Source organism: Rosa rugosa, chromosome 6 (genome assembly GCF_958449725.1).
Source record: "Rosa rugosa chromosome 6, drRosRugo1.1, whole genome shotgun sequence".
NCBI classification, from domain to species: domain Eukaryota; kingdom Viridiplantae; phylum Streptophyta; class Magnoliopsida; order Rosales; family Rosaceae; genus Rosa; species Rosa rugosa.
In genome coordinates this window covers 4,886,315-4,897,308 of record NC_084825.1, presented here as the reverse complement: position 1 = coordinate 4,897,308, position 10,994 = coordinate 4,886,315, and the positions used below count along the sequence as shown (strand labels likewise).

General features: G+C 42.1%; 2 pseudogenes; one reads left to right on the top strand and one right to left on the bottom strand.

Annotated features, from left to right (window-relative positions):
• Nucleotides 1-4,224: 4,224 nt before the first annotated feature.
• LOC133717070 (putative disease resistance RPP13-like protein 1) lies at nucleotides 4,225-9,514 on the top strand (annotated as a pseudogene).
• On the bottom strand, nucleotides 8,714-9,487 carry LOC133716105 (basic leucine zipper 24-like; annotated as a pseudogene).
• Nucleotides 9,515-10,994: the final 1,480 nt, after the last annotated feature.

Here is a 10,994-nt window from a genome sequence, read left to right as displayed (position 1 = left end):
ACATCTAGAAGCAGCAAAGAAGATTCTCAAGTATGTTAATTGTACTCTTGATCTGGGTCTCTTTTACAAAAGAGGTGGTGGTTTCTTGTTAAATGGCTATACAGATGCTGATTCTGGTGGAGATTTAGACGAAAGAAGATCCACTTCTGGTTATGTCTTTCTGTGCAACAATACAAGTGTTTCTTGGTGCAGCAAGAAACAAGATGCAGTGGTTTTATCTACAACTGAAGCAGAGTACAAGGCTGCTACACTTGCTGCACAGGAGTGTGTTTGGCTTCGAAGACTTATTAAGGATGTTTATCATCCAATTCATGAGCCTACTGCTCTGTTTGGTGATAATCAAAGTGCTATCAAGCTTGCTTATAATCCGGTGTGCCATGCTAGAACTAAACGCATTGAGATTGAGCATCATTTTATTCGAGAGAAGGTTCTTGATGGAACAATTGACAACAAGGAGGTGAGAAGTGAGTCAAATGTTGCAGATATCTTTACAAAGACTCTCTCCAAAGGTCCATTTGAATTCCTTCGTGCCAAGCTGGGACTGATCTCCAAAAATCACTTTAAGGGGGAGTGTTAAGTTTAAAGTTCTTTTTGGAAACTGAAAAGTGTTGCAGCATGCTTCTACTTTTCTGCTATCCCCAATGTTGTTCAGCATGCTTTTACCTTTTGTTATCTCCAATGTTGTCTCAGCATGCTTTTACCTTTCCATTACTTCCAATGTTGCTGTTGTAGCATGCTCAGCATGCTTTATGTCTAGAACTTTCTTTAGTCAGTATTTTAAGTGTTTAGTTGGTTAGGAACTGCAGAATAACAGCTCGTGCTGTGCAGCTCTTCCTTGTTCCCAGTTCTGTTCTTTGAGCAGTGAAGTTTACACTCAGCCATATTGCTGTGTGTGTGTGTATCTCTTTCTGGTTTGTTCTTCTTCAGTGTGTCATTTTAATCTTGGGCAAGAGACAGATCTCTCTTCTGTTTTCTTTATGGTATCAGAGCCTATGGTTGGCTGGGACAAGTCATGCATCCATGGTGTAGTCAGGCAAATGGTCAAGGTGGCAGCCCGAAGGTGCAATAGGTGGAGTCAGCTCAGAAAAGTTCTTAGCAAGAAGAGCGGGTCGGAGACTCAAAGAAATCCTCATCGATGGTGTATCGATAGGTGGAGTGATTCGCGAGCTAAGGGGAGCAAGGTGGACTCGGGAAAATCCTATTCAAAAGTGGAGCTGCAAGGGATCATAATATGACTCAAGGGGATGATGGCTGGTGAGGTTGTTTGTCATGGCAAGTTCTAGCACCTCATCATTCAAGGTGGAGTCAGTTAAATGGTTAAGGTATTAACTCAAAAGTGCATTAGGTGGAGCCAGCTCGAGGAAAATTCCTAGCAACGTGGAGCGGGTCAAAAACTCAAGAAAGTCCAAATCAAAGGCAGTTGATAGGTGGAGTGACTCGGAGGCTAGGTGGTGCGAGCCAGACTCAGAAAAAAAATCCTAATTAAAGGTGGAGTTGCAAGAGACCAAGATATGACTCAAGGGAATGATGGTTGGTGAGAGTGTATATCTCACTAAAGTGGTTCGTGGTGTCAGCGATCGTGCTTGTTCGTCGTTCGTGGTTTTCGTTCGCCGAAGGTTTGCATGTTGATCGTGGTTGCTCATCATGACTTCAGGTATTGCCTCATAGTTTGAGGGGGAGTAGTTTGATGGAAAGGGAAATTTCACTCTATGGCAAAGGAGAGTGAAAGACATCCTAGTTCAACAGGGCTTAATTAGTAAAGTGTTGAAGGGGAAGGATGCGAAACCGGAGAAGACAACGGATAATGCAAGGAAAACTGTCGGGGATTTAGTGATCATAGCAGGTCTAAATCCAGAGGCAGGGATGCTACAAGCGTCGTGACTAGGGTCATATGAAGCAAAAGGCTTGGATGGCATTGTTGTAGCAGAAACCGGTTTTCATATGGAGATGCTCTCACAATCTCCATAGGTGACACATGTTCTTTGACTGGATATTAGATTTGGGATTGGCGTACTTTGGGTGGTGTGACGATGTCCCAAAGTTACAGAGAAATTTAATATCCTTGAGCCAGTTAGACTCCAAAGGCTGCAGGGTTTCGTCAGCAGGGGGAGTTATGAAAATCACACATGGCGGTACGGTCCTCATACAGGGAGAACAGTGTGGTAGGTATCATCTGGTATGTCAGACCTTGATGGATAATGGGAAACAGGAGTGCGCATAGGCGAGTCTCGTTTGCGGGTACAGCAGAGACGTCGTTGACAAGTTTCCAAGTTCAGATGATGGTGAGAAGGTAAATCCTGCTAGGGAAGAGGTCGAGTCAAGGTTCCTCTTTAGAGTCAACAGGTGATCGTTGTCTCGGGGTAGTTACACATGGTATTGGCCGATTGAATCAGGGGGGAGCTAGGACCAAATGCAATTGACTCTGATTATGTGTAATTGCGCAACTAGAAGGCCAATGGAATGCTTGTGGGTATAACAAGTTGTGTCTCAGATTGAGATGACTTCAAAGATTGAAGTAGTGTTGCGGAGCTCTCCATTTAAGTCGGGAGGTGGAGATTGTTGGGCAAATCCCTCCTTAATTGGAGGAGATAAAGAAAGAAGAAAGATGAATGCATGTGGAAGACAAAGTGGCTAGAAAACATGCAGAAGAAGCAAGGAAAGCATGTGTGCATGTGAAAGAGAAAAAGGTGTTTGGATTCTTCTCCATGCAAAGAAAGCATGCGGCAAACAAGGCAGCAAACAAGGCAGCAGACAAGGAAAGAAAAGGAAAGTGAAAGGAAAAAGGAAAAGTGAAAGTGAAAGAAAAGCATGCGGCAAATAGTTCCTGTTCTTTCACTTTCACTTTTCCTTTTTGCTTTCACTTTCCTTTTCTTTCCTTGTCTGCTGCCTTGTTTGCTGCCTTGTTTGCCGCATGCTTTCTTTGCATGGAGAAGAATCCAAACACCTTTTTCTCTTTCACATGCACACATGCTTTCCTTGCTTCTTCTGCATGTTTTCTAGCCACTTTGTCTTCCACATGCATTCATCTTTCTTCTTTCTTTATCTCCTCCAATTAAGGAGGGATTTGCCCAACAATCTCCACCTCCCGACTTAAATGGAGAGCTCCGCAACACTACTTCAATCTTTGAAGTCATCTCAATCTGAGACACAGCTTGTTATACCCACAAGCATTCATTGGCCTTCTAGTTGCGCAATTACACATAATCAGAGTCAATTGCATTTGGTCCTAGCTCCCCCCTGATTCAATCGGCCAATACCATGTGTAACTACCCCGAGACAACGATCACCTGTTGACTCTGAAGAGGAACCTTGACTCGACCTCTTTCCTAGCAGGATTTACCTTCTCACCATCATCTGAACTTGGAAACTTGTCAACGACGTCTCTGCTGTACCCGCAAACGAGACTCGCCTATGCGCACTCTGATACGGAAAGGGTAGTGGTCGTGGAGAATGGTATGTTGGTTGTGTATGGTGGCCAGGAGGGTTGTGGGATTGTTGTGATGGTGGAGTAGTGTGGTGGTGCAGACTGTAATGGGGGATGTGTATGTGGAGATGATTGTGGTATTGTAGATATCGGGGAGGTGAGGGGTGGAAATTGAGTTGAATAGTTCAAATCTTGCCAGGCAGTGGTAGGTGTTGAAATGGAACCAAAAGTGATAGGTGGGATGGTGGTCGGCGTAAGAGGGGGGGGGGGGGGGGCAGTATGGAAACTGATGGGGTGGAAGCGGGAGTGGAGGGAGTTGCAGAACAAATGGGTTGGGGTTGCCTAGTAAAAACGTGCACCATAGTGCTTTGCAAAGCTGCAAGTTGGGCAGTAATGTGATTTGAAATGAGGTATGGTTATGGTTGATTGCATCAATAGATTGGTGAAATTCTTCTTGAAGTAGAGCTAAGGAATTGTGAAATTCGGCCCTTTGTAAAGGTTCTGACGCATCATTGGGTTGAAAAGAGGAAGAGGCTATGTGGGTAATTGGTGGAGGGGGTGGTGGTGGAACAAAGGCGGTTGAGACTGGGGTGGAGGAGGGAACGGAAGCTTGCACGGTCCGAGCCATGCTCTGATACCAGTTGGTACAGTCAGTTTACCAAAAGTAAAGAAAAACAGAGGAAAAGTTAAGGAAACTGCATTTTCATTTCATGCCCCTCACAGGGATCCCACAACAACATATATATATTCATGCTAGAACCAAAACGTGTCCCCTATGTGAGCTAAAGTTAATATAAGATAATGGACCAACACATTAAAAGTGGGGAATGAAAAGAAATTGTCCCGCATGAGCTAAAGCAAATGGACAAACACATTGAAAGTCAGGAAAGTGATTGAACAGAGGCTCTGCGACGCAAGCTGGAAAGAGGTCTATCTGGAGAGAGCAGCGCAACTCCTTTTGAGATTTCTGGTATTGACAGAAAGCTTGTGGGGATTGTTGAAAGATTAGATTTTATTTTGAACCGAATGGCGGCACTTGCTTTGAAAATCTGTGGCGTTAAAGATAGACCACGAGCAAGAGTATCCACAGTTCCTCTGGTGGTAGACAAAGAAGACTCTGGCATCTATGGAAGGGATGAGGACAAGAAGACCATCATTAGCTTGTTGCGGTCAGGGGATGAAACGAATAATAGGATTGGTGTCATTCCTATTGCGGGCATGGGTGGGATCGGGAAAACAACCCTTGCTCAGCTTGTGTACAACGATGCCAGCGTGAAGGAAGAGTTTGATCTCCGAGCTTGGGTTCGTCTTCCGGATGATTTGGATGTTGTTAGAATAACACAGTCGATGTATGAGTCGATTTGTTCTCAAACTTTTGTTAACACAGATTGGGATCGACTTCAACATCAATTGAAAAGTGCTTTGGCTGGAAAGAAATTTCTGTTTGTTCTTGATGATGTTTGGAGGCTGAACTATGCTGGTTGGGATGTCTTGAGCGGGCTATTCCAGTCTGGAGCACAAGGAAGTAAAATCCAACACGCCATGGAGATGTTGCATCTAGGATGGGTACTCTTCCAACTCTCCATTTACTGCAATTATCTGAGCGAGATTGCTGGAACTTGTTTGCTGAGCATGCCTTTGAAAATGAAAAAGTTGGTGCACATTCACGTCTTGAAGAAACCGGAAGACAGATTTCGAGAAATGGTAAAGGTCTTCCCTTGGCTGCAAAATCACTTGGAGGTCTTTTACGCTCTGAAATGAATCCGAAACAATGGGAGATGATATTGAACAGTGACATATGGGAGTTATCAGCAAAGGAGAGCAACATTCTGCCTGCGCTATGGTTGAGCTATTGTTATCTACCTTCACATCTCAAGCGTTGCTTTGCCTATTGTTCCATATTTCCCACAGGTTACCAGTTTACAAAATCAGAATTGGTATCGTTATGGATGGCTGAAGGTCTCTTACCACCTAGTAAGAGCAAAACGATGGAACAAGTTGGAGATGACTACTTCCACCTTCTAATCTCAAGGTCATTTTTTCAACATTCAGGTCCTTATAATCAATCATTGTTCACCATGCATGATCTCATTAGTGATTTGGCAATGTTTCTATCGGGAGAGTTTTCTGTTAGGCTTGAGGAGGGTGGTGATTCACTCACCATTGTAAGAAAGACTCGTCATTTTTCCTACATGAAAAGTTACGTTACAGAAGAGAAACTTGAGGGTTTATATAATGCCAGATATTTGCGCACCTTCCTATCAATCCCACAGAATTCCGGTACCTCAGACTTTCGCATGTCGAGTAAGGTACTACGTAATCTATTGACAACATTACAATGCTTGAGAGTGCTCAATTTCTCAGGATATGATATCAAAGAGTTGCCTGATTCAGTAAGCAGCTTGAAACATCTGAGACAGCTGGTGTTGTCTGGCAGTTCAATTGAGAAGTTGCCCAACTCAATTTGTACTTTATATAATTTACAAACATTGTTGTTGAGTTATTGTGGAAAATTAGTTGAGTTACCAACTGATTTGGGGAACCTGATCAACTTGCGCCATCTTGATATCAGAGGGACAAAGTTAAAGAAGATGCCACCGTATATGGGTAAGCTGAAGGATCTGCAATTATTTAACTGACTTTGTTTTGGACAAACACAGTAGGGATGGCATTGCAGAGTTAAGTGAGCTTCAGCATCTGCACAGAAGTCTTTTGATCTCAGGACTTGATCACAATGTAGATGATGTGGCTGCTTTGAAGGCCAATTTGAGAGGCAAGAAATATCTCAATGAACTAGGTTTGAAATGGGGAGATGTTACTGAGGAGTCCCAAAAGATACAGCAGTTCTCGACCAGCTTCAACCTCATGCTAACCTAAGAGAACTTGTGATTATATCTTATGGAGGTAGCACATTTCCAGGTTGGTTAGGAGGTCCTTATTTGTCTAATCTATCTTCTATTGAACTTGTAGATTGTAAGCATTGTTCTTTCTTGCCCGCTCTGGGGAAGCTACCCTCCCTCGCAAAGCTTTCTATTAATGGGTTTGAGAAACTGGTTTCGATTGGCTCCGAGTTTTGTGGCCCATATAGATCTCTCAAAGAATTGAGTTTCATCAACATGTTCAACTGGCAGAAGTGGTGTTATGTTGACAGTAGTCATGAACATGGTGGAGTCTTTCCTAATCTTTGTAAGCTGACTCTGGCCAACTGTCCAAAGCTAACAAACATATTACCATTAGACAACTTCCCAAAACTTGAAGATGTGACGTTGGTGGATCTGAAGTCCGTTGCTGGTTCATTTTCACAAGAATCTCAATGCCCTAAATTCCTGTCCCTCACTTGTCTCTCCATCTCCAACCTTCCAAATGTTACGACCTTGGAGGAGTTGAGTTACTTCAACTCTCTTCAGTCGTTATACATTGCTAGGTTGCCCAAGCTTCAGAGCTTGCCAAAAGAGAAGCTAGCTTCTTCTCTTTCTCAGTTGGTGATCTGGGACTGTCCTTTGCTCCAAGAACGAGTCCAGAAAGAGAGAGGGGAAGATTGGCACAAGATTGCTCACATCCCTTGCGTAGAGATCAATGGAGAGGAGATATGATATGCTATATATTATGATCAGTCCCCAGTTTTCTCTGAGGTAATTTCTAATTCGTTGTGTCAACTCCCTGCTTTATAAAGCAATTTGTCTATCTTTTAATTACCCAATTTCTTCTCAACTTGCTTTCAGAATTTACCTTTGATTTAATTGCTGTTTCCTATTTGATATAACTTTAGCTGTGACCTTTCCTCCCTGTGCTATGCTTTAGGAATATCTTAAATTGATTGAAACTTTTGAGATAGACGCCTAAAAGCTTATATTGCTTGTAACTTTGACAGGCTAACTATAAGAATTTGCCCCCCGTTGTATCAATCAAATAGTAACTACTGTTTACAGATTCAACCCTCTGTTTAATCTTTGGACTTTAGATATCTTTGAGGTAGTATGGAAAACGAGATCAAGTGTATAGATTTTCTTTTGTTATGCAAGACAAAAGGAGTGACATGTATAAATTTGTCTTGGCAGCCAAAGTTCATGATTCTTTCCTTTTAATGTCTGTTACCTTGAAATAAATGAAACATTATGTCTATTCTACGCCTCATTCTTGTTTTACTTGGAAGTTTGGCATAGCACATATGATACCGTATTGGCAAAATTGGACTTTGTTATTTCTTATCCCATTTTGTCTAATTGATTAAATGGCTTACAATTATCTGCTATGTGTCAGGATGCACTTAGGTACATGATATCTTGTTAGTTGTTTTATTGGATTTTCCCCAGTTTTTATTGCCCCAAGTCAATTGTCCCTTATATACTGACGTTTTGTTTCTTCAAATGCAATTTCAACAGGCTTTTGTGCTTTACTTCTCGATTTTCTACAAGCTTCTAATATTTACTTCATGGTTCTTGACCGAATTATAACTTAAGCTGAAAGGAGTAAACATTGTAGTTGCTGAGAATGCCGCCGTGTTGGCACTATCAACCTCTACATGCCCTTCAGGTATAGTATTTCTTTACAGTATTTTGTTTCGTCTATTTCCCTTGATTAAGTTCACTAGTGTTAATTCCTCTGGGTATTATTATTATTATTTTATTTTATTTATTGTTATTTTATTAATAATAGGACTTCATGGAAAACTGCATGTGAAAACTAAGGATTTTGCATCATTACATCACTTTGTGGAAAATTAGATGCAGCCCTAATTATCTATAGAGCAATAATAAGTTCTTTTTTGCAGCAACTATCAATCAAGTAATTCCAAATCACTCATTCATTTGTGACACTCCATGAATTGAAGAATTTAACAAAGAATTCTTAGTTTGACACACTGTATCATTTCGGCAAATGATTATCTAACATCAAAGTTGATCATATTATGATCTCATGTCATATCTGATTTGTGCTTTTAAAGTTATTGACTAAAAGGAGAATTCAGTATCTGACTCAGGTGCCACATAACGAAAAGTTCTCTTCCCTGACGTAAATCAGTAAAATACACACACAGACACACACAAAACATTCACTAGGAATCAAAGAGAGAAACTCTTATATGCATGATCGAGTGACTCCAGTTATTGAGAGATGCCAAAATTACAAATGGAAATAAGTTAGGATGCATCACAGTTGTAATCGCACCTTTTAAACACGGTACCAAAATGCCCCCCCCTATGCTACAATCTATGTAGCTAAAAGCTAGTATAAAAATATGTACTGGTGTATACAAGAACCTTAGAATGGTATAATTGCCACAGTAAGCTACTTTTCTTGGGTTGCTGATGATACTAAGATTTCTTCTATGTGCAGATTTTGAACTTCAGCACTTGCCATCCCATTTGGATTTTCTCGGCAATCATTTACCGGGGCTGACAATTTCCTCCAAATGACACCATTGTTTTCCCACTAGCACCAGTTCTGGCCTGTAATGATAAACCAACAGCAGGTGGACAGAAGCATGGTAAATCAGTTTAACAATGAAGGCCAGTTTCCCTAACAGTAGATTGCAGTTCACAATCTCCTTCCTTGAAAATAGCACCAGTTTTATAATTCTGTTTTGGAACGGAAAAGCACCCAACTCACTAAATTTTTTTTTATCTTAAGTCCAGCAAAAGGCTTCTAAGCCATAAAAACTCTGCTTCAAGATTTGCCTTCCCCTGTTATTTCCCTACAAGTTGCTGGTTCAACACTTGCAATTTCTTGACTTACTCTTCTAAATAAGCTGTGTGCGCCTTCTTTTTTTTCTCTGTACTTCCGAACTGCTTCTCTATTTCCTGAAGGCGTTCTTCATCTTGGTTTTAATACCGAATGCTCTTTACTCTTAGCACCATCATTTTCCTCCACCGGAACAACTTGTGTGTGTGCGTGTGTGTGTGTGTGTGATAGCAAGTGTGTGTGTGTGATAGCATCAGGGCCAGATAGGCTGCATGCGTGAGTGTGTAGGCATAGGCTGCATGCGTGAGTGTGAAGGCATGTCCGAAATGTATATACAGAAGTTGAAGTTTGTAAATTACCGGAGGAATTTGGTTTTGGAATTCAGCATGGTCTAAAGTCTCTACCTCACCATCATCCCTATTTTCTTTCTTTATTTGAAACAAGAACTATTAGGAGCCGAGCACCAGAAAAAAGCGCTCATCTGCAATACCCAATTCTCAATTATTGGCCATCAGACTCTAGCCCTACAATAAAGCTATAAAATTTATGCAAATGATAACAACTTCATGCATAGTTGAATCAAACCTGACAGCTTTTTGCTCCAAATTATGAATGCTTCACTAAAGTTCAATAAAGTTCATGAATTATATCCATAAGCAGAAATAACCGTAAGCTCAACTCAGAAGCTAGAGGATCAGATCAATGATAAGGACAAGACTATGGTAATGATCCTTCAACTAGTGGAAAGAGAACCCAAGCTTCAAGTGGGTCAATATGAGAGAATAGAACATAAAAAGCAGTGTTGTGCAGAGTCTAAAAAAGAAGGCAAGAACATGAAATAGATCAGATTGTGTTTTGGAAATTTGTGGATATTCATTGCAGTTACCTAACTTGTTATGCTAAGATTCATTGAGAATGAGGGGTGATCATTGTTTGCCGCCTTCAAGCCAAATGGAGCAATGTCAACGTCTAGTATTTTATTCCTTCAATAGACTTTTCAACTTGTGTGTGTGTTCGTAGTGAAAAACTAACAGAAGATATTATTACAACGCGCTACACGCGCCCTAACTACAGAAGGTTTTTTTCCCCTGTTTCTATCGCGCTCGTCCGGCGGCGCGCGGAGGCTGGACTGGCCTCTGGCCTTCCTGTCGTCTGTTCCGCTGCCGGACGGGTGATGAGTTTAAGGCTTGGGACAGCGTCCTAGGGGCTATGGCTACTCAAGGCTTGGCAGATGGTTCGGTGGTTTTTCTGTCCCACTCCCTTTCACATACGGTGGCCGGTGTTCCGATCTTGGTGATGTGGGCGACGGATTGGGATGGGAGGCAGTGGGATCCCAATCTGCTTTCCTTCCAGGCGGTGTTGTCGTCCTCTTCTTGGTGGCTTCGATCTGGTTGTTCGGGTGACCCTTGTCGAGTTTGCTGGGTTTCCAGTTTGGGGCTCTTGGTGGGTGGTGACGCTCCGTTGACGGCATCTGAGATCGACTTTGACGTGTTTCGAGTGGTGCGACGTGGTTCTGGCGGTGCTGGTTCGGCGGCGGCGGCGCTCGGTTGTGCACGTACGGCTGCTGTACGAAGGATTGGGGCGGGGCCTGTTGGGCCGATCTGCTGGGTCTTCTTTAGTTGGGCTCTTTTAGTTTTTTTAGTTTTTTTCCTTTTTACCTTGGTCTAGAACCCTAGGTTTGTACTCTCTACGTTTGTTAGGGAATTACGCACTTTCGTGCCTCTAGCAAATCCTCTAGAGTGGTAACGACAGAGGATTCTCGAGATAAGGTATGGGCAATGGGAACTCTTGATTTCCCGGTCCTGTTCTGTGCCTAGTATTTGCTTTCTAGAGTCTAGTGCTATGTAAGTTAGCTTCTCTAATTGTACACCAATTGAGGTCTCTAGGC